General features: G+C 39.0%; 1 pseudogene across 1 annotated transcript in view; it reads left to right on the top strand.

Moving 5' to 3' along the window:
* The first annotated feature begins 3,499 nt into the window (after positions 1–3,499).
* LOC143888861 (uncharacterized) overlaps positions 3,500–24,979 on the top strand; it is a 45,996-nt pseudogene continuing 24,516 nt past the window's right edge. The window contains exons 1-4 of the transcript XR_013254612.1: positions 3,500–3,542; positions 9,832–9,905; positions 16,582–16,665; positions 16,857–16,937. The product of XR_013254612.1 is annotated as an uncharacterized LOC143888861 (transcript). The remainder of the gene's footprint in view (positions 3,543–9,831; positions 9,906–16,581; positions 16,666–16,856; positions 16,938–24,979) is intronic.

The following is a 24,979-nucleotide window of genomic DNA, read 5'->3' as shown; positions in this document are numbered from 1 at the left end:
TAGAACCCAAGACTAACAAATAGTTAAGAATACATTTTTGCAAATTCCATGACAACCATACTTCCCACGTAACATTCGTGAAGTTGAGTTGCCAAAGAGTCAAACACATTGAGCTGAAGCCTCTAGAGTACCAAAGTAAAAAAACAAAAAACACAGAGCTGAAGCCTCTATCATCCTAGTTCTCCAATCAACTATCAATTTACAATTAAATAAATTGTTGAATACGAATGTGTAATAAATTTGCCACCTTTCTTTACGAGGGGCACACAGTTTTTGGCAGGTTTCAGCACATTTACCTTCACCCAAAACCTATAATCAACATCTAGTGAGCAAAGAAGCAGTACTCTAATAGCCAGGTTCATCCATGTGGTGGTTAACAGGATCAAGGTCTGAATCATTGTATACATCATGTGCAAGGTTTTACATTTTGGTTTTGGTAGCTACGGAAATGGGAATGTTCCAGGTTAGAAATTTGGAGGAAATCCTCTAAAACCATGGAAACATTTGGAAGCATATGCAAATGACAGGATTTTACGATAAAACTTCATGAAATGCTAGAATAAATACAAACAAACAATTGGAAACCACAACGTAAGCAAGACATCCGTCCATAATGTTTTAATGAGCACCTATTGACATGTGTTGGCTGTCCATTATGCTTTAGATTATAATTGAATAATCTTAAGACTTATCAGTTTGTTAAATAAATACCACATTTATATTGTTGCAAATTATGATAGTAATCAGTTATGTACTTATATAGGTGTGTCACCATTTATGGATTTTTAGGAGTTGCCAAGTTAGAAACGTTTTTTTTTTTTTTTTGGAATGGTAACGATAATTTTATTCCAAAAAAAAAAAAAAAACGGGGACAAGATGTCCCACTGGTATTACAAAATCCCACAATACATTTCGAGCCCAAAGGCTAAGAACTGCCTATATCCGATCTTAAAATACATGTCGGAGAGGCGACGACCCCTTCCTTTGCCAAAACATCAGCACGAGTGTTCCCCGTCCTTCTGTGACCAATCTGAGGATTGATAATGCTAACTTACCAACTTCTCCAAAGGCTTAAGCTGTTGGAGAAAGGCGTTATTTATCTCGTATACTTTAACACTCCCCTACACGTGTGGCCCACTTGGCAAATACATGGCACATGTGGTCCCACTTTGGGCCAACCATCACATGTGGATTTTTGCTATCCGGGAGGTTTGAACGCGAGACCTTCGCTCTGATACCTTGTTAACTTACCAACTTCTCCAAAGGCTTAAGCTGTTGGAGAAAGGCGTTATTTATCTCTTATACTTTAACAGATAAGTCGAATAAGGTTGTGGATAGCCTCCAGAGTAGGATATAGTCTCCACGGGCCCGATGATCTATTTTGGGCCCAGCTAATCACATTGGAAGAGTCCCCTTCAACTAAGAGAGGTCCCAGGTTATTTTTAGCATACCATTGAAGACCAAATAGGAGAGCCTTTGCTTCGGCCTCATTGGCGTCGCACTCTCCAGCTGATCCAGAGAACGACATGATAGTCCGACTCTCGGAGTCCCTGATTAGTCCCCCCGATACAGGCTCTACCTGGATTCCTAAGGGAGCTTCCGTCGAAGTTTAGCTTGTACCAGCCTTTTGGAAGTGGGATCCAGGTCGGGGTAATGCTACTTGATCGCCGTCTTTCCGATATGACGATGTTCCAATTGCGGAGAGCAGTACCGACAGGGTATGGGAGGCCATCTCTATAATGAGCCCAAGAGAGGAGAGATGCGGATCTCCAAAATCTTGTCATGCCACATCCTTCTTTTGTTCCGAAAAATTTGACAGTTTCGCTCTCTCAAAGATGCCATATGACCGCCAGCGGAAAGGCTTTCCACATCTCTTCCCCAATGCATCCGTTGAAAGCTCCTGCCCAATTTTGTATTATGGTAGAGATAAAGTTGCGTAGTACTCAAGATATTCCAAAGGCTTTGGACATGGCCATCCACACCTCATGCGCAAATTGGCACTGAACAAATAGGTGATCCAGTGCCTCTTCCTCAGCGTAGCAAAAGATGCACCAATTTGGCAAAGAAAAACCCTTTCGCTTCAATTGGTCATAGGTATTGATGCACCTGTGTCCGATAGTCCAAGCGAATGCGGAAATTCTTGGAGGAGCATTGGAGCCCCAAATATTCATCAACCTGGACACACGATTCTGGTCTTCGGTCAGGTGCCGAAAGAAAGATCGGACAAAAAAACCTCCTAGAGGATCAGGGGCCCATATCCAGCTATCTTCCATGTTTGGGGATAAGTAGTATTTTGACAACAGTTGGAGCAGAGATGCAAATAGTCCTATTTCTTTGTCTTTTAGGTCCCTTCGGAGACGAAGATCCCATAAAAGATTTCCGTGGCCGACACCTATGACTAGGTAGTCCCCTATTTTTGCACAAGGATCTACAGCTAATCGATATAATGCACGGAATGCGTCCAGTAGCCGTGAGTCACCCGCCCACAAATCCCTCCAAAATCGCACAGTGGTACCTCTGCCCACTTTGAATCGAATATTTGGAGCCATAAGGGTCTGGACACTGGATATAGAACGCCACACCGCAGATCCCCTTCCCGACAGGGGAATGTTGCATTCCCATTCGCCCCATCCACACCCATATTTATCCCTTATTAGGTTATGCCATAATGCTTCCTTCTCAACCCCGAACATCCAGCTCCATTTCCTCAAGAGAGCCTTGTCACGGATCCATACATTTCCGATTACGATACCGCCATTACGTTTGGCTTTGCAGACCTTCTCCCATTTCAATAAATGTTTGCTCCTTTTGGATTCCTCCCTCCCATCCCATAAGAAGTTCCTTTGAAGCTTCTCAATTCGCTGTGCTACAGAAGCAGGGATTTTGAACAAGGACATGTAATATACATGTATATTGGATAAGGCAGCTTTGATTAGTGTGATACGGCCTTCGAAGGATAGGTACTCCCTCTTCCATGTAGCGAGTTTTCGCTCGATTCGTTCAATTACCATATACCATTGAGATATTTTTGGAATGCCAAGTTAGACAAGTCGTATTCGTGTCGAAACTCGACACATGAATCTATGTCCACAAATCATGATTGTATATGCTTTCTATTTTAGCACTGTTCTCAGTTCTGAAATTTGGGATTTTGTTGTGTCTGGCACTCCTTGTTTGTGTTGACAATCGACACTTATGTCCGTGTCCACAAATCATAGAATATAATTATGTAACAGATATGATATATTATATGAAATGCAAGTTAGTCTGGTTTCAGTAAGGTTTCATTGGGGATGGAAATGGAAACATTCCGGTCATTTTGTGTCAGTATTGGTAGAAATTTAAAACCATAGTCATGCGTATCGTAGACTGGGGGTCATTTGTGCTATCAAGGGAGGCCCTAACATGATATAACACTTCTATTGAATATCCAAAAGAATGTGATTCCATTGGACCCCTATTTTCTAATGCTTCCTCCCCCTCTTATGATAGACTAGGAATGGACAACCAGGAAGGAGACCAAGTTCAATATGAAGATAGAGGTTCATCTGTTAGCAAACTGATCTTCTATTTAAAAGTCATAAAGAACTACGAGTACCATTCAATCTTCATAAAAAGGACAAAAATCCAAAAGGAAAATGTTATTGCCACCTTTGGCATAGTTTGACTTAAAAAAAAAACTATAAATAAAGGGGATGGATCGAAAAAGAAAAAGAAAAGGGTAACAACTAACAACACTTGAACACTGACACCAAAATAGCAACACAAATTGCCACCAACTTCCTTTTTCAAATTTTCATTAATTTTCTGGATTGTTTTTCTAAAAAATTTCTAGCAACATAAATTGCCACCTATTTCTTTTTTCAAAATTTTCATTAATTTCTGGATTGTTTTTCTAAAAAACTTCTAGAAATATATTGCTAATTTTGAACATTTGTCAGTTTCTTTGAAAGGGATAAAGATACCACTAATTTAGGGTCAAATTTTCCTTCCCAGTTCTTTTGCAAAACGTGCAGACCAATTCAATCATGGTGAACATACTATAACTGCAATATGCATTAGGAATTTGGCTAAAATGTTAAAAAGTGTGCATATATTTAGACAACATTCAAAAACTGACAAAAAGAAAATTTAGCAATCCTTATATCAGAAAAAAAACATGATGGTGTCAAAAAATAGCAAAAAAAAAAAATGTTGAGTAACTACTGTGATAGCAAAAAGAATGTAATGAAGTTAACGAAGAAAAGAAAACAATCAAAGCCCATTTATGCAAGTGACCACTTTTTAAAATCTGCATTCGGAACTCTATTTTATATTCAAATTTCCCTTAAACCCATGAACTATCAAACATATATGTCAATCAGTAAGAGAAGCATAATTAAATAAGTTATGAATTCGGGATTACCACCAACTCTGCCATTCAAATACCTTAGAGAAAAGATTAAATCAATAGCCATGAGAAAACATTGAGAGCTTTTCTCCCTACCTGAAAATGAAGCATAATTGAATGGGATCTCTTAAAAATTTGGAGGACTTGTGTTGTGCTGTACTTTGCCATTCATAGCAAAATCTTTAGAAGCATTGCATTCTCTTTCTATAGGGCAGCAACAGGATTCATCTGCTGCAAGCTGCAGCTGCTTCTCAAGTACGTGCCAAGACAAAGGCCAAGATTCTACAGAGATCTTACCCAAGAAACCCAATTCTTAAATTTGATATGAGACATCAACAAGGGCAAATTATGTTTTGAAAATCTTCAAAAATGCGTTTTCTGTCGCTTCATTTAGCCAAGCAAAATTAAGTGGAGTTGAGAAAACAAAAGCACAATGATTGTGTTTAACAATCCATTGCAATCTCCAACATAGCTTCCTGCAAAAATAAGATGGTACTTAAAAAAAATCGCAAAACAGAAAATTGTTGCGTAGCAAGTATTATTCAGAAAAGCGTATACCATGTGTTTATGGCAAAAAAATGTGCAAGCGTGCCAGGGATCAAATGACCCCAATCAAATCAATCTGCTCAGGCGATTGGAGGAAGAAATTCTCTTCCCGGTTCTAAATCCTCACACTAAGTGTTCAGATTGGTCAAATGGTGGAAATTGATTGATGAAAGTGAAATTAACAATTAGAACTACTCCTACGAAGTACAATAATTGATAGATGAAATTAAAAAGCGTATTGCATTTTCTGCAAATGGTCTAGGACCTTTATTAATGCTCTCAAATGAGTATTTATAATTACAGACAACAAAGAAGTTACAAAGTCGGTTACAACCATTATAAATTCAAATTTCAAATATAATAACTTCTTTTAACTGCAGATCATTCGGTTCAAATTTCAAATATAATAACTTCTTTTAACTGCAAATCATTCGGTCTTGAGATATAAACAGACACTAACAAATCGATCTTCATTTGAACTAGAAGTGTCCGTGGTAAAATCAGGGCATCAACAATGCCCCCCCACACAGCTCTACATGATGCTAATGCTGAGGGGTGTGTTTATTGCCCTTATCGACTGATTTGACCAGTGGTAAAAAAGGTCTTAAGGTTACGGTCTGACACTTGCTCAAAATCAACCATTTTTTCAAACCTGTTGGTATGTCCTTTCAGTTACCTCATCAGACTCTTTAGTTGAGGACTTTATGCCATGATTGTATGACCGTAATAATATCAGTCTAATTATGCACTTATCATTCTCCTCGCATATCCCACATAGTAGGATAGTAGGGCTTAAGATAACGACCGTTAATCGATCTTGGATGTAATCGGCCGTTCATTCCTTTCAAATGATAAGCACCACCTTTCAAAATCCTATGTATAACAAACGATCCTCCCTAATTGGGAGACCATTTACCATATTTAGGATCGTTCACTCCAATAGGTAAAATGAGTTTCCAAACTAACTCACCTTCCTCAAAATTCTTTGGCTTTACCTTTTTATTGTAAGACCGCATTACCTTTTTCTTATGCATAACTAAACGGTCTAAAGCCAGTTAGGTTGTTTTGATAGGCCACCCTCAATGACTTGACTGTTACTTCCATTGGTAAAACAACATCATGACCGTATGTTAAACTGAATGGTCTCATACCTGTTGCCGTCTTCTGGGATGTTCTATAAGCCCATAAGGCTTCAGACAACACCTCATGCCATGACCTTGGATTATCATCAATCATTTTTTGGATGAAGGTCCATGCTCTTTGTTTGGGACAAACCAGTGTTGATACATGAATAAGTGATTCAGGATTTCTTAGCCCTAGAGAGCCCACTTAGATTCTTGCACCTCAGCATGCTGTCTTGTTTATTTTTGTTTTGTGATGGGCATATTTATAACTCTTCCCATATGCAATATGTTCTGTATCAATGAGTTCACTGCTCCCTTTCGTTATACCTATAAATATTGATTTATGTATCCTTGGCAAGATTTTCCTCGTGGCGGGTTCATTGTCAGCTAGAGAGGAAATCAGCAAATGGTTTACAGGCACACTGTCCTTTTCCTTGAGACTATCATCTTGATAGGCTCCTCTCGAATGCAGAATTCATAGTTACTCATTTTAATTATCTAAAACCATTTGCATAGGAGAAAAAATTTACGGGGCTCAATTATTGGGGCATTAGGTGGATTTTATCGGGGCATTAAGTGGATTTGCTACCACCTTGGTGACTTCAGATCCCATGTTCTAATCGAGAATACTGTATGCGTTTCTGTACTCGTCTCATAGAAGATGAAGAGTTTAGGTTTTTAATGTGTCACTTACTTTGTTAGCCATGGAGTTCCTGCTCCTTTGACATGCACATATGCCTTGGCTGGTAAGTATCCTTGCGTGTTTCAGTTGGGTACAAAATAAAAGATCAGGACTTTGGTTATACTCAACCTTGTTTCTTTTTTTTGAAAAGGGCAACAGAATATATATATATATATATATATATATATATATATATATATATATATATATATATATATATATATGTGTAAAAACAGAACCGAGGTGGTCCTGAAGGAACAAAGATAATACAAAGATAGCAGTACAATAATTCAAGGAGGTAGATAGTCAAAGCACTCAAACGCGGCCCGAAAGACTCCTTTCTTGGCAAGGGTGTCTGCTTCCGCATTGGCTGATCTCCTGACATGGCGAAAAACTATTGAGGAGCCCTTAGCTCTGTCCTCTATTTCCTCTAAGAGAGGCAAAAATCGCCAAGGGGGAGAAGCGTTACCCGAAAGCCAGCGAATAACATTTAAGGAATCCCCTTCGACGATAATTTTGTCGCACTCTAGACGAGGCATTGAGAGAAGCCCGCTATGAACGGCTCGGACCTCTGCCTCGTTTGAGTCTGCCACTCCGATAGGCCCCGAGTAGGCCCAGAGGACTTCCCCTTTGTGGTTTCTACATAACCCCCCTACTCCTGCCATTCCTGGATTGCCGATAGACGATCCGTCAAAGTTAAGTTTCAGGGACCCCGGAGGAGGAGGAATCCAGGAGGGGAGGATTTTCACTTTGGTAGCCGATTCCAAGCATATGATTGACCATCCTTCCCAGAGGTCGAAAGCTGAAACAAAACGAAACAGAGGAAGGCTTCGAGCCCAGGATATGACCGCAGCTATCAACTGAATATAAATCCAATAGGGAGATCTAGCCTTCCCTTCAAAGATACGAGCATTCCTCTCTTTCCACAAGAACCACCATGAGGCCAGGAGACACATCTTCCACAGCGTTCTGCCTTTCCTTTTCCAAGGAGTCCAGGCCCAACTCTGAATGAATTCAGCCATAGAGTTGGAGGGGACCCAACTGATTCCAAAACGAGAAAAAATAAGACCCCAAATATGGCGAGCAACCTTACAGTGTATGAAAAGGTGGTCAATGGATTCCCCAGCGGATAAACATAGAGGACAGTGATCTACCAACCACATTCCTCGTTTCCTCAAAAAATCCATAGTTTGAATGCGGCCCCAGCTAACCGACCACCCAAAGAAAGCAACTCTCGGAGGGCAAGATTGTCTCCAAACCGAGGAGGACACATGCTCCACTAAAGAAGGGATCAGATGGTTATAAAAAGATTTGACTGAAAAATATCCCCGAAGGATTCCAAATCCAAATCCGACGATCTACGCCCGAAGACTTGATGAAGCAAGAATCCAATAAGGAGAGGAGGGCGCTGTAAGAGTTTAACTCCCTAACAAAGAAGTCTCTGCGAAACTTAGGAGACCAAGCCACCTTCCCATGTTCCCTTGCAAAACATTCCGATACCCAGGCCTCTTTCTGAGATGAAACGATGAATAAGTTAGGAAACATCACTTGAAGAGGATCGTCCGAATACCAAGGATCCTGCCAGAACCGAATCCGATCCCCCCTATATACTCTGAATCGGACGCCAGGAGCAAATAACGACTTCAACTTCAAGATGTCCCTCCAAACCGTGAGACCTTTGAGTTTAAAATTATCAACAGAGTCCCAATGCCCATGATCTGAACCATACTTACTTCCAATGACCCGGACCCACAAAGAGGATTGTTCTTCGCCAAATCTCCACAGCCACTTGCCCATAAGGGCCTGGTGAAAACTCTGAACCCTCCTGATACCCAAACCTCTATTTTTAGTAGGCAAGCAGACCATACTCCATTTAATCAGGGAGTCCCCCTTGGAAGACCCTGATCCGCCCCACAGGAAGCGTCTCTGAATTTGTTCGATGCGTTTAGCAACCGAGGCGGGACATTGAAAAAGAGATAGAAAATATATCGGCATATTGTTTCTTATGAATGGATGATGTATACCTGTAATGTTTATGTAAGTTGGAGTTGTTTTGCAACCTGGGTGGCTTCAGCCTTTCAGATTCCCTTATTCTGATTGACTATATCTCTATTCCTTCTATACCCTGCTCATGGAAGATGAAGAGTTTGGGTTCTTAATGTGTCAGACATTCTTGTGTTAGCAGGGGAGTTCGTGTTCCTTTCACATGCACATATGCCTCGGCTCATTTTTCTTTTTCTTTTTTAAAGTCAACCCCTTTTCAAATTTTTACTGTCCTTGTACTGATTTTATTTATTTAAATATTTTTAAAAATGAGATTTATACTATGCCTTCTATACCCTGCTCATGGAAGATGAGGAGTTTGGGTTCTTAATGTGTCAGACATTCTTGTGTTAGCAGGGGAGTTCCTGTTCCTTTCACATGCACATATGCCTCGGCTCATTTTTCTTTTTCTGTTTTGAAGTCAACCCCTTTTCAAATTTTTATTGTCCTTGTGCTGATTTTATTTATTTAAATACTTTTAAAAATGAGATTTATACCAACCTAGTTACCATGTACCATCCTGGATCGATCTAATTGTAAGAACATTTCTGTTGGTATGTGTGCTTGTGTACATGAATGGGGTACAAACCAAATTTTAGGACTTTGGGGTTCTTATTGATTATGGAGAGTTGGAGTTGTTTTGTTTCTCACCGCTAGTTGTAACGTGTTGTTTGTCACTTTTCAAACATTCAATCTTGATAGTTATAATGTGTTTTTTGTCACTTTTCTTGTTTTCAAATATCCAATCTTGATAGTTATCTGCTATTTTGTTTCTAAACTTTTTGAATTATAGTTTTTAATTGCTCATAAATGGATTTAAATTTCGGCTGAAATACCGAAATTTCGTCTGAAATCTCGGATTTCGGTCGGGACCAAAATCTAAAACCGAAACCGAATTAGATTTTCACCGAAACCTAAATTGCCACCCAAATTTCATTTTCGGCCAAACCGAAGCCGAAATTTCAATCCATGAGTCATAAATTTAAATTACAGCAGGATTTAAAAAATGAATTCTGTTTAACTGGATATTTCTTTTATCATTGCAGGCCTATATCTTAATGCAGTTACTGAGACTAAGTTGACAGTTGATAGCTCAAGAGGAGAAACCCTCCGTATCAATGTTAGCATCCATGCTTTTACTCCGCTTCTAGTCAGATATGTTTCTAAGAGTGTACTGTTGCTTGTTTATTCACTCGAGGCTAGCAGATGCATGTTGTGTACTTGTGTTCTAGTCTGTTCAGCAGTCTAATGAGGACTAGACATCTTGCAAATTGCAGAAAGGCTTGTTCAATGATTATGAGCTATTTTTTAGGAGAATTTCGAAATGTGTCTTTGAAATGAATGATTGTTCTCTTGCATATTTTGTCAAATCAGAAGGAATGGTTTCGAGTTGCCAACAATACGCATCTGATTTATAAAACAGTTCAACATGAATAATTATAAACCAATCAATATGCTTGCCCTTTTTAATCACAGGCTTACTTGAAATGAAGGCCGGCCATTGAAAATTTTGGGTTCTACTTCCTAGCAGTTTGTTTGGCATGCCCTAGTTGAGTCTTGGCTTAGGTTGTATTGCACTTTTTTTCTTCCAATATACTATCTTCTGTCTATAAGGCAAAAACTCCAGTACAAAAGTAAGCGGAAGCTCTACACAATCGACCTGACCCACCACTTGTTGTGAATCAATTCTGCAAATTTTGGCACGATCATAGTTGTCAGTGCGGGAAGCGAAAGCGGTAAGTAAATGCTTTTGGGAAGGCGGGAAGCATGAAGAGTTGGGGAAGCGGCGGGCAAGTGCAAAGGGAAGTGATGGAGAGGGCTAAACAAATCTTACCAGTAAAGTGTTGCCCCCAGCTAAAATTCTAATAAATGAAAGGGCTAGCTTAACAAAATTGCCCTTTCCAAACTTTCCAGAAAATTCATGCAGTTCAAACAGGTTCTTAAGTGAAGAATAACCCTAGCAAGATGGCAATTCCAAATTACAATAAAACCAATAAAACCAATACTTAATGGTCACTTGAACTTGCTAAAGGGGAACTATTCACATCCTCAAGAGAAGTTAAAAATTCTTTCAGATATTAAATCAAAATTATTCTTAAGGAGTTACTGAGTTGTTTCTGGTATGCATCATTGTGTTGTTATTTGTTCAACTGGTCAAGAAAAAAATGGAAAGACTATGACAGAGAAAAAGAAACAACTGTAAATGAAGGAGTAGATGATGTAAGTTTTTGTGAGGTAGGTAATACACAGAACAATTAGCAACTTAATATACATAGTTTTCCTTGGTAGCGCACTTCCCACCTTCAGGGGGGCATTTCCGATAACTTTGGGCATGATCCTAGAGAAGAACATCTACCCTCTACCAAATGCATCTTGCCAACCTTGTGGATTATGTTATCAGATTCAAAGAGATGATCATTTAAAGGTTTTTGCTTGCTTAGATGTTGATTAGGTAGGTCCACCTGATAGTAGATCTGTCCGAGGCTATTGTGTCCTGATGAATCATTCCTTCTTTCTTGGAGCTGCAAGAATCAAAAAAATTGATTTTGTCAAGCCCTAAGGATGAATATAGGTCAATGAGTTTTGCAACCATTGAACTGTCATGGCTTGGACATCTAATGCCAGAATTGTATCTTACGACTCCAATCACGTTTTGTGTTCTACATTGTGATAATCAAAGTGCAATCAAATTATGTGCGGGGTCCAATTTGTCAGATTTCATACAGAAAACATTGAGATTGATCATCACTATGTGTGATAAAATGTAGAGGATGGTGAATTAGTTGATCAATATTTTCACTCAAGATCATGTACCCTATAATTTTATGAATTTTGTTACTAGAGATGCAGATCTTGGGTGATGGAGGTGTGTGTCTTCAGCATGGTTTTCTATATTGGGGAACAATTCTCCCAACTGTTTATTCTAATCTACCCGAGTTCTGAGGTAGGAAGACTCTCTCTAGCCATTTTTTTTCTTGATTTTAGCGGAAGCCATTAGCAGAATGATCAATAAAGGTAGAAGATCCAGTCTCATTGAGGGTTTTAAGATTTGGCATCAAGGGATGGTTGTTTCTCATTTTTGTTTGCAGGTGACACACTTATTCTCAGTGAGGCTGATGATGGTAAAGCAACGATGCTAAATGATATTCTCCGTTGCTACGAAGTGTTGACAGGGCGAGGATCCAACTTTCATAAATCAAGGATGCTTTGTATTCACATGTCGGATGATGAGAGAGATTGGTCTTGTTACTGGGTTGCTCAGTAGATCAATTTCCTACAACCCATCTTGGTCTTGTGCTATTTGAGAGAAGACTGAGGAAGTGTGCGAGACCCGATAGTGTAAAGGGCGGAGAAAGACTTGCATCTTGGAAGAGGAATCTCATGTCATTGGGGGGCGTAATCACTCTCATCAAGGCTGTTCTTGCAAATATTCTAATCATCTATCCTATGATTTAGCCGACACTTTGAATTTATTTCTGACACACTTGTCCTGTCGTGTCCAACAGGACACGCGTGTCCAGCTGTGTCGACACTCCTTTGGACACTTTTAAATATATTGCTAGGAATGTTAGAGTTAATGTGGACGTGTGGACACATATTTGTGTAATAATCAATAATTTTGTGTATTTATGTGTCACCATTTCAAGATTTTTAGATGTTGCCATGTCAGACAATTCATATTCGTGTCGAAACTCAACACACGTATCCATATCGACAAATTATGATTATATATACTTTCTATTTTAGCTGTGTCCCCGTTTCTAAATTCCGGGGGTTTGCTGTGTCCGTGTCCGTGTCCACAATGATCTATCTTTTTTTAGATGTAAGATGAGTGTGATCAATCGTATGGAGTAGGTTCAGAGGAATTTCCTTTGGGGCAACTTTGACGGGTTGGGAAGATCCACCTTGTCAGTTGGGAGGTGTGCAAATTGATCAAGACCGGCGGTTTAGGTTTTTGGAGGTTGAAATATGGGTTAACAAAGTTCTCTTTCGAAAATGACTTGAGGTTTGGTAAAGAGTGACACCAATTGTGGACCAAGGTCATCGAAAGTATGGAGCATGCCCTGACAATTGGTTTTCTGATAACCGCTTCAGAAGTAGTGGTTTGACACTGTGGAGGGATATTTGGAGGCAAAAATATAGGTCTCGACGAAGGGATCATGTACAAACTGTGGAAAGGGGACAAAATCAAACTCTAGCATGATAAGTGGTGTCATGGCTCGTTGTTGGTGTTGTTGTTTCCGGATCTCTTTGTTGTGGCCTCTGATAAAGATATTGCTTTGAGCAGAGGGAGGGTCGTATCTCGTGGAAGCTCAATTTCAGGTGAATTTCTTTGACAGAGAGATTGATTTGGTGGCTAGCTTTTTTGACCTCTTGAATTCCTGCTATGGAAAGAAGATCCACAAGGATAAAAGGGTTTGGATCTTGTGTTTGTTGGAGGTTTCCGGTGTTTAGTCTTTCTACAATCAGATTGTTTCTAGCCCTTTGCACCCGGCTAGAGTTTGGCGCATTATTGCCCCTCCTAGATTCTGCGTGTTTGGGTGGTCTGCCGTCCAAGAAAAGGATCTTGACAGTTGATCACCTGTGAAATCATAAGCTCATTATCAGCCGTTATGCCCTTTGTATGGAGGATGGGGAGTCGGTGGATCACATTTTCCTACTCGCTAGCCAGAGAGGTTTTGAGTCACATTTTTCAGAGATTCGGTGTCGCATGAGTCTCTCTTTTGAGGATTACTGATCTCTTGTATTGCTGGTTGAAAACCCAAAAGCGTTCGGCTAGGGTTGAAAAACCCAAACGGGTCCGGAAAGCAATTTATGGGCTGAAGTAATCTCCGAGGGCATGGTTTGGAAGGTTCAGTGATGTAGTCTCGCGGTTCGGCATGAACAATGTATTGATCATTCTGTTTTTAGCTACCACTCCACTACTGGATATATCTTTCTGATAGTATACATGGATGATATTGTTATCACGAAAAATGACAAAGGCAGCATACAGAGATTAAAGACTTTCCTCCAGGGAGAGTTTTCCATTAAAGACTTGGGTCTTCTCAGGTACTTCCTTGGAATCGAGGTAGAGCACTCTCGTTATGGACTTTCTTTGTCACAAAGAGTATGCATTGGATATATTAGAGGAGACAAGTTCTATGGGGATAAAACCATCTTCTACGCTTATGGATCCGAATGTAAAACTCCTTCCAGATCGAGGAGGCCTATTGGATGATCCTAGTCGATACGGGAGGTTGGTTGGAAAGTTGATTTATTTGAGAGTCACTTGTCCTGGTATCTCATTTGCCTTATGAATGGTTAGTCAATTTATGAGTTCTCCTCACATCTCTCATTGAGCAGCAATGATTCAGATCGTCAAGTACTTGAAGGGTACACCATGGAAAGGCTTGTGTTTCAAGAAAATGGTCATGAGTGGGTAGAGGGGTTTATTGATGCAGATTGGGCAGGGTCTCCAGTAGGTAGGAGGTCCACGCCTGGATACTGTACATTTGTCAGAGGAAATTTGGTGCCTTGGAGAAGTAAGAAGCAATATATTGTATCTAAATCCAGTGCAGATGCAGAATACCGAGCTATGTCTTATACGAGTGGAGAACTAATTTGGTTACATTCCTTCCTATCATTGATTGGTCTTTCATCTTCAGGTCCAACACAATTGTATTGTGATTGCAATTCATATCGCTACAAATCCAGTCTTCCATGAATGAATCAAACATACTGAAGTGTGGACTGTTACTTCATTCGTCAAAGAGTTCAAAGAGACGGAATATGCACCGTGTTTACTCGATCAGCATACCAGATGTGTTCACCAAACCATTAGGGCCTGCTAATTTAAAGGATGTTTGTAACAAGCTAGGAATGTATAATATATGCATATATTCCAACGTGAGGGGGAGTGTTGGACATGTTTACCCTCATTAAGGGTATTCTTGCCATTGTAACATATCTCTTATATATAAATGATTTTGGTGTGAGAGGGGGACTATCTCTCTTATACAATCTTTCCCCTTTCTTCCATCTCTTCTCTTCTTCTCTCCTTTCTCTCCAATGTAGAAGATAACAGGGTGAAAAGAAAGGGAGTAAAGAAGAGGTGAATCGAAGGGCTAGATGAAGTCGAAGACTGCGATCTGTCCACGTGACTGCAAAGAGGGCAGAAATGTCAGAATGAAAGAAAGAATGACGGGAAAGAGAGAAAATGAGAGGAGGAAAAGGAAAGAAGGACATGGGGAGAATAGAGATAACAAAGAAGGGAAGAAGAAAGAGTAGGGGGAAACTAAAAGGTAGAAGAGGTGGATTGGGGAAGGATTTTTTTTCCATTCGCGTTAAACACACAAGGGAAGGAAGGGCTCACGATTGTTCTTCAAAAATTGAATGTTCGTCCACTTTGGCCTCTTTAAATAGGTTATAATTGAGAAAAAGTATGCCCTCTTCTAAAGGCTAATGGATTATGTTATCTTAAGTGAGTGGTCCCACCTTATAGACCAATTGGATATAACTTAAGTTATGGCACAATGTCCAAATTGCCCCTACTTAATAATAAAACTACGCTAAAATAGAAGTCCCGTCATAAACATGTACTACGCTTGTATATCGTCCATAAAATTCTCAAATCACGTCCAAATTGTGTGATCTTGGGCTCGTTAGATAGTCAATAGAAAAACTTTTCTAATGACACTAAAATCAAGACAAATGGACTAGATTTGATACCTCAAAAGTAGGCTAAAGGTCAAGATGGAAATCATGGTCAAGGCAAAGTAAGCGGCAGTGGTGAGGTGGTGTGTGAGTGGCGTAAGCCCTAAATGATGTAGACATCCCCTACATCTAGGCTTTAGATTAATAATATGCTGAAATATAAAGTCCTAAATAAAATAAAAAGTTAAATAAATGAAAAACCTCTTTATGTGGCGGGCAGAGGAGCCGAATCGCATCACTTCTCTGGCCCCTTGGAATCATGGATTCTAATGAGGCAGAGTTGAGAGCAGTTTTACAGGGCTTCAAGATCTCCGACACTAGTGTCCTAGTTATGCTGATGGGATAGGGAGATTCGCACAATGTTATAAGGTGGATGGACTTCAGCCATCCTTTCCCATGGATATTTGCCCGTATGATCGACGAGATTCAGGATAGAGTGGCAGGTTTCACATTTCATGTCTACAAGATCAAGGGATCAGCCAATAGTGATGCAAACAGACTAGTCCTGGCGGGTGTTGGGAGGGCATCTTTGGAGAGTTTTTATTTTCTTCATCTGTAAGGATTGTTTTTTATTTGATGTTAATTGTAGTTTTTGTTGTTGTTTTCACTTTTTATAGACCATCTCGGGTGTGGAGTACTCCCCCTTTTTCTTCCTTTAATATAATCTCTACTAAAAATTTTTTTTACTAGAGATTGATGTCAGATTTAGTTAGCAAGATTTTTATGTTTTATGAGAACATATTAGCTTGAGCTGGATGTTATAATGTGTTTATTACACAAACTAGAGCTTCTTCTGTTCTTTTATGTAAATTCCTTATGTGGTCACTTGACCCTCTGTAGAAAATTAAAGACATAATTTGACTCCTTCCTATTGCTGTTCCTCGGAATATTCGTTCTCTACTTGTCGTCTTCAATCTTTTCTACACCGTCTCTGTAAGGGATTAATACCTATTGTTCCTCTTGGGTTTGATAATTTAAAATAAATTCTCTCTATCAAGAACTACTCATTAAAATCTTATAAGGGCAATTCATTTTTCTTTTGTTTCGTTGGATATTCTGAAACTCATCTTCTATACATTTACTTTTTGATGGCTTTGCAGTTTGATGTGACTTTTCCAGTGCTTCCATGTTCAGTTCTTAGTGTTGATGCAATGGATATCAGCGGGGAGCAGCACTATAATATAGTACGACTTAATACTTCTTTGATCGACTACTGATGTTGGTTTCATTTTTGTGTGTCACTGTTTACATTCAACTCAAAATTTTTCTGGCAGAAGAATCGAATTGTAATCTTTTTAAAATTTTCCTGGTATTCAGAACTCACAGCTTCTAAGGATTTTGAACATATCCATCTATGTTGTCTGTTTTCTTGCAGAGACATGATATTATAAAGAAAAGAATAGATCACCTTGGTATTGTAATCGAGTCAAGAGTGGATGGAATTGGTTCTCCCAAGGTTCACAACTTTCCCTAGTTTTGATATTCTGATATGCATATGCTAAGATTTTATTGATGAGTTAGTTTATGAGTACGGCCTTTTCTTTTTTAACTTTCATTAATTTCCATTCAATTTATGACTAGGCTCTGTTCTTTTATAATTAATGTTATTTTTGTTCAATTCTTCAAGGTGTAATTGTATTTAATTGCATTGTTGTCTACTCAGATCTCAGGAGCATCAGCGACTAATATTTTTCCTGTTGGGCTTATATTGTGCATTATATCTTGTTAGATGTCCTGTGGTTAGTCATTTTAAAGAGGAAAATGTGTAATCATTGTGACGTATCTGATGTGTAACTGTCATGAGGATTATTAATGTTTCTACATTCTTTCAAAAATTAATGTTCCCACGTCATGATGGCAAGTTTTATTAACTTACCCATTCAAGCAATGTATCTGTTAACATGGTATGCCATGTACATCAGGGTACTTTAAGGTGACTATGATGCCCCTATCCACATACCTGTGGGGGTTGAAGGATGGTCTGAATACCGTAATGGTTCCTATTTGACTAATGCTATTTTCGTTGCTGTCATTCCTTATACCTCAACTTTGTGCTTCCCCCTTTTCAACTTCTGCTGGATACCTTTTTGTTTCGGCTTGGTTGATAAAAGAGGTTGATAAAAGAAGTTAATACCTTTCCCTCTTTGTGCTTTCCCTCTTTTCCCTCAAATAAAAGAGGTTGATAAAAGCAAGGTTTTTAAATTTCAGTTTCAGCTTGGTTTCAGTCACCACAGAAACTGAAGCATTTCAGTTTCGGTTTAAATTTCGGTGGAGATCTTGTAAAATCACAGAAACATATGGAAATATACACAGGTACACACTTACAAACCATCACATGAGCAAGATAACCATCCATAATGGTTTAACAAAATCGTACCATTCAAAAAATAAAAATAAAAAATCGACACCTGGTGACATGCACTGTGGTGCATGTCCGATAATTCAGTACTTGCCACATTTCACATGTAAAGGGCGGCCCAGTGCACGAGTCTCCTGCCATTGCAGGGTCTGGGGAGGGCTAGATGTACGCAGCCTTACTTGCCACATTTCACATGTAATTCATATAAATATGTAGGCATAATATTCATGTGCAATTCATATAAATATAATTATGTAACACATACAAATATATTATACCACTAATATGCTTTCGCTTTTGGTTTTATTATGCGTTTCGGTGAGGAAATGGACACATAAATATTTCGGTCGTTTCATGTCGGTTTTAGTAGAAATTTAAAACCATGGATAAAGGGCAGATTAACTTGTGGGTGGAATTTATTTTTCTAACTCAAAGCAATTAGCATCTTACTCTTTCGGATATAAAAATTAAAAGGCATATAATAAGGTGGAACTTGATTTTCTTATTAGGTCCTGTTAGTTTAAGATTTTGACAACCGATTGTGAGTGCCAAACCGATTATTATACTCAAATTAAACGTATTTTTGAGTCTGTTAACTTACCAACTTCTCCAAAAGCTTAAGCTGTTGGGGAAATGCGTTACAAAAGTGAGTTCTATTCTTAGAAAGTATGGAAAAAGTGGAAAGTCTGGTGGGTCAAATAAATTTGCAAATTTTCTACGAAGTTTCGAATTCAAATTTCTTTTATGGTATGATTACATTAGAATCAAATCTAAGGGAGAAGAGTAGGACAAATTCAAAAGAGGATTCCTTGATTAAAATATTTTTCTAATTTTTCCAACTTGGGATAGGATGCAAAGTTTAAGTATGGGGGTTTTCTTGTTCTTCTATTTTGAGCAATTTATCAAAGCAAAATGATTAGAAAATTTTGGCTTTATTCTATAGTGTGATTTGGAAAGAAAAGTTTGTTTTTAGAATTTTGTGTGTTTATTCACTGCAAACGTTCACGAGACACAACTCGTCCACTAGGGTAACCTAGGGGTTCAAAGGCTTTTTGCACGTGCTAATTGCAATCGTGATTCCTACGAAAGTGAGTTATGATTTTATTTTGTTTTTATTTTTCTTTATTTTTCTTTTTATTTGCTCGAGGACAAGCAAAGCCTTAGTATGGGGGAATCTCATGAACACATTTATGTGTGAATTATAGTGGTAGGAATCATGCATTTTTCATAATTAAAGCGGTGCTACTAAGGTATTTTGGGTGTCTTTTGACTCTGGTGATTTTGGTGTTGTACTCTTTTGTAAATGATTCTCCCGGAAGAGAGAAACCTTTATTTACTCTTTTGCAAGAGAGTTCTTTGAAGACTTGTAGACACCCCATTTTGACCGGACCCAAGTTCGCTATGCTTGGGAGAAACCCCATCCGATCATTTCCGCCATGTTTCGCATTTTTCCGTGAGAGGTTGAGAGAGATTATTCATAAGAATCCAAGCGAGGGAGAATTTGGACCCGTTTGGTGGGCCCGCATTGAACATTTGTTTAAAATTCGAATCAACCGAGGGCCCACATTGTGGGGCCCACGTTGTGGGGCCCGCGTTGTGGGGCCCACATTGTGGGGCCTCAGTAGGGCCTCTTGTGAGGCCTCTTATGAAGAACAATAATGATGGATTCTCCACTAAAGAAACATGATGGGCCCTCCACTAAGAAGAATGATGATGGATTCTCCACTAAGAAACATGATGGGCCCTCCACTAAGAAGAATGATGATGGATTCTCCACTAAGAAACATGATGGGCCCTCCACTAAGAAGAATGATGATGGATTCTCCACTAAGAAACATGATGGGCCCTCCACTAAGAAGAATGATGATGGATTCTCCACTAAGAAACATGATGGGCCCTCCACTAAGAAGAATGATGATGGATTCTCCACTAAGAAACATGATGGGCCCTCCACTAAGAAGAATGATGATGGATTCTCCACTAAGAAACATGATGGGCCCTCCACTAAGAAGAATGATGATGGATTCTCCACTAAGAGGGACAACATGATGAGCTCTCCACCAACACATCTCTCTCTCTCTCTTTCTCTCCCTATATATATATATCTTCCTTCCCATCCATAAAAAAGGAGGAGAAAAAAAAGGAGATTTACCTTCCATTATCTCTTTCTCTTCCATTATCTCTTCCAATCACTCCCTCAAATCCCTTTCCCTATATTCTTCTTCCATTATCTCTCCCAATCACCTCCCAATCCTTCCCTCTAAGAGAAAGCGAAAGACGGCGGATCGGATCGGCGGCGGCAAGATCTTCACCACAGGTAGGTGCATTTTTCTCAAAATATTTCTGTATTTTTCCGAATTTTTCTGATTTTTTCCGCAAATTGTGTTTTAAAAATAGAAAACTCTTCAAAAAAACATCTTTTGACGAAGAAAAATTAAATTATATACCAAACAGATTCCAAATTTAATGCAATTTCGTGGGAAATTAATATGGTACTGATTCATTTTACCATGAATTTTTAAGGATTTTTGGAGTTTATTTGGTATATTATTTAATTCTTTCTTTGAAAATTATCAGATTTTGTGAGACTTGTTACTGACATCAAATCACCCTTAAAATTCTTAAAATTTTTACAGTAGTCTTATCTTCCATATTTCTTGTTACTGTAAAATTTTCGAGTGATTTGGATCTGTTTTCATATGGGATGTAGTGTTAATTCTTAATCTGGTCTGAAAATTGTAAAATCCGAAATCGGTAGTAAATAGTCTTTATAATTTATGAAATTCTCACCGCATGCTCATTTTATTGATATCTTATTTCTGTAGAAATTTCATAGAATTTATATGTCTATTTCTTGTAGTTTCTGTGTTAATTTGGCAATCTGGTCATTTAATTGTTAAATCAAGATTAAATATGAATTTAATGTAAAAATCTGCAAAACTCATCTATTAAGCTACATACATTCCCATCTTGCTGCTGTAGAAATTTCAACTCATTTCGAATTCGTTTGCAATAATTTCACTTGTAAAATCATTCATATGCTTAAAATTGATACAATCCATTGAAAATTCGAAATTAATTACTACCAAGTGATTTTCAACATTCGAAATTCGAAATTAAAATTGATAAAATCCATTGATAAAATCACATTTACTCAAACTTAATCTAACAAAACCTGAAGGCATCATAGATTGCGCGAACTTATTGCACACACTTACATCACTTGCATCTAAACCCCTGCATCTCACATGCACACACGTCCTATTTTAGGAACCCGGAGTGTTATCTAGCATGGTTGACTGGGATTTCATCACCTGGTGCCTCTGTGCTAGAGAAGCATTCCACCCTTAGCCTAGTACCTTTATGGTACGTAAACGGATCTCTTGTTCACGTACTGATACGCCGGACACTGGTACAGTATATCGAACATGGATTCGCGCTAAGGGAACTCTTGGCCTTACCCCTAGATTAACCCACACATGCATGTAGTATACGAACACATGTGCATCACGTGTGTGAGCCTAGTTTAGGATATCCTACCCATTTGTGTCTAGATTAGGCCGTAGTCAATCTTCCAATGGCTACGATCGGTCCTAGGTACACAAACAAAGTCATGAGTCGAGATCCTCTCTCCACTCCGCTAGATTAGGGTTAGGGTTGATGCCTTCAGGTAACACTGATAAAATGTGTGAAGATTAAAAAACTTTTCCTTTGGGGTTAGGATGTAAATCCCATTCATTTCCAAAGATCTCATAGGATTAGTCATTCATGATCCATCCGTTGAAAGCAATCTTATGCTATCTCATCTCATCTTGATCACAGATTTTCAATCTTCTATTATATGATTCGATCGCGTTTCCATATCTTTTAGAGAGTCTTTTGACTCATCTGTCTTTAGCTGTTGTCAGTGGAGTCTTTGACTCGTGTTTTCTTTTCCTTTAGAGAATCTTTGACTCATATATCCTTTAGTTGGTGTTAGTGGAGTCTTTGACTCGTGTTTTCATCTCTTTTAGAGAGTCTTTGACTCATTTATCCTTTAGTTGGTGTTAGTGGAGTCTTTGACTCATGTTTCTTTTCTTTTAGAGAGTCTTTGACTCATTTATCTTTTAGTTGGTATTGTTGGAGTCTTTGACTCGTGTTTCCATTTCTTTTCGAGAGTCTTTGACTCACTTCGTTTTCTTAGTTGGTATCATTAGAGAGTCTTTGACTCATTTGTTCTTTTGTGATATTACCAGGGAGTCTTTGACTCGTTGGTTCTTCCGTTGGTGTTATTTGGGAGTCTTTGACTCATTCCTCCTCTAAGTTGTAGTATTAGAGAGTCTCTGACTCATTTGTTCCCCTCTTTAGTGTTGTTAGTTCGGAGTTTCTCCTTTAGAGTTGTTGATTACTTCGCTTTTGATTAGAGGCTAACTCAGTCTTATTAGAGCTTTGCTTGCTTGGGATCTTGGATCGTTTTCTCTCTTCTTGGGACGCTATCTTTCTTGTTGTGGTTTGTCTCTTTGAGACGCTAATTGCTTATTCGGGGTTTCCCCTTTTGCTTTAGGGCTTTGCCCTAGTTTGTGGTATTACTAGCGTGTTCCCTTTAAGATTAAAAATATTTTAAGGTCCTGAGCATTGGAAAAGCTTTAAAATCCAAAAAAAATTAGAAATTTAAAACTCAAAAAACATTTGAAAACATCAAAAACCTTAAAAAATCTAAAGTGTTGAGTGTTTTCTTTTATAAGCGTAGTTTGAGAGTTCGTTTCGAACTACGTTGGCTTGATCCTCTTCCACGAGGTACGTAGTGCAGCTTGGGATCCACATCCCAAGTCCAGCCAAACCTCTAAAAATAAAAATTTTAAATCTTTCAAAGTTACAAAAATATTCAAACCATTTTCAAAAAGATCTTCCTCTAGAGTTAGGAGTATGTCCTAGCTGTTTAGGTTGTGTTCTAGAGTTAGGAGTTTGTCTTGATTTGTATTGATATGGTATGTCCTGTCGTGTGAGTGTCCCTAGAGTTAGGAGGCCTCGAGTCGATCGGTTAGACATTTAGTCGAACCGATGGCTAGACTAGGCATATAGTCATCCCGTGGTTTTCATTAGGTTGCACGGCCTAGTTACACATAGGATTGTAGGAACCACCTGCATTAGCTTAAGGCTAATCAATCTACATTTAGTTAGGGCATATAGGATGTCCTAAAATCCACCATTCATTGGAATTTAAATAATAGTTCAAGAAGCTTTAATAACTAGTCCGGTCTTTTAGATCGAGTCTAGGATAGAGGTCTAGGTGTCTTAGGCATCATAATTTTGAATAGGGCATCGAACTACGTGGGCTCCGATTCTTCCCGAGGCCGGGATACGTAGCGCAGCTAGGATGGATGGCCATTCTGGTCCGAGTCCAGTCCTGCATTAGAGTTAGGACTTGTCTTGTCCCGTCATACATAGCATAGATTTGTGTCTCATGTTTTGATATGTTTTCTTACTTTCTTGTACTGATACTATACCTTTGGTTGTAGCTTGCATGTGCGTGTCCACCAGAAACTTAGACACCCATTAGGCATGTCACTCATAACCTAGCTTTGCTTAGGTGACACATTTTTCATTTCATTTTACGTGTTTATTTCTCCATTCTCAGGAAATGCATGCTTAGGTAGACGATTCCTGAGGATTGTTCCCATTTCACATGATTTTTACTCAAACTTCTTTGGAATTAATGAAAATGGCATAAGAGACCAAGTGCTTGCACTCGGGCGAATTGGGGGTGCTCTCAGACCTTCCCCATTCGTAACCAGGCACGAACCCATATATATTTCTGGTTATCCATTGCACAGAGGATTTGATTTTAGGGTTCCATGGCCTATCCATGGATGGCGACTCTGAGTTCTTTTTAGGTACATCTCGGTTTCGAGCCCTGGCTCCTGATCAGGATGTATCTCATTCGTTTTGTATCGCCACTCGTGCTATGCTGTGAGGGTGGCATCCGTTTCGAGAGTTCCTTGGCAGAGCTCTCCTTCACATTGTGGAGATCTTAGAGGATTGCTGTGGGGACCTCGCGTCCCTCGCCGCACTCGTCCTCTCCGGATCGGGGTCCACAGGCTGGCGACTCTGCTGGGGAGTTCTTGAAACATTGCCTAACTCTATAAAAATGCCATTTTTGCTAACTTTGGAGAAATTTGAGCTAAAATCATTTTAAATGGGAACTCTATCGTTAGAATCCAGGGGCACCAGGTAGGTGCGTAATTAAAACAAAGGATTCACACACTGCACATCATGCATTGTCATATTTTATTTTATTTTTTTTTTTTTTTTTTATTATTTTTCATTGTTTTTCATTATTGGCTCCATGGGATAGATTCAATGCGTGCCTGACTGGGATGTTATTACATCCTGATGGTACTGTTGAATCTATTTCCAAGCTATGCGCCAGCGCTGCAGCATATTAAGTATGTTTCATACGCATAGTACCCATTAGATTGAGTCCGGAGCCCTACTTTGTTTTATATATATTATATATATACTTACTGACCTAGTGAAGCCCAACTAGGGAGTACCCGTGTGTATATTGCATTCATATAGGGTCGAACATCTGTTGCTTACACATGTGGAGCCTAGAGGAGCTTTGCCCCATTTGTAGACTAGGGTAGCTCATTTTTACATTGCTACAACACTGTCCTAGTACACTCACCAGTCTGTCTTGAGTCGAGACTTCCTTGACTCCGTTAGATTAGAATTAGGGCTGGTGCCCCTGGTTAGGATTTGTGTGTATGTGTATTTACTTATATATACTGATTATGTATATTATGGTTCTCCTCTTAGTCAGAGATTCCTTATTCCTTTCAGTCGGTTATATCCATTCCGAATTTAGATCTAGATCTAGTCAGTGGATTTTGACCGTCATTACCTTGGCCGAGTTTAGCCCTTGATCTGTTGATTATAGGGTTTGACCCATTGTTGTATATTCTCACCTTTGGTTAGTCCATCTGTTGATCACGCTTCTCTTGTAACCGTTATTCATACCTTTCGATTGAGCTAGGGTGATCCCTTGTATAGTCGTTATGCTGCCGGATTTTATCCAGAACATTTTGAGCATGACGGCTACTCTTTAGAGTCAGTTTACTTAGTCTGGACCTTGACCTCCTCGTATAGCCGTTGTGCTG

This window comes from Tasmannia lanceolata, unplaced genomic scaffold (assembly GCF_043159265.1).
Source record: "Tasmannia lanceolata isolate RefF3 unplaced genomic scaffold, GAP_Taslan_0.1 ptg000012l, whole genome shotgun sequence".
In the NCBI taxonomy this organism is placed as follows: Eukaryota; Viridiplantae; Streptophyta; class Magnoliopsida; order Canellales; family Winteraceae; genus Tasmannia; species Tasmannia lanceolata.
The sequence above is the reverse complement of the archived record's forward strand: the minus strand, read 5'-3'. Positions and strand labels throughout refer to the sequence as shown.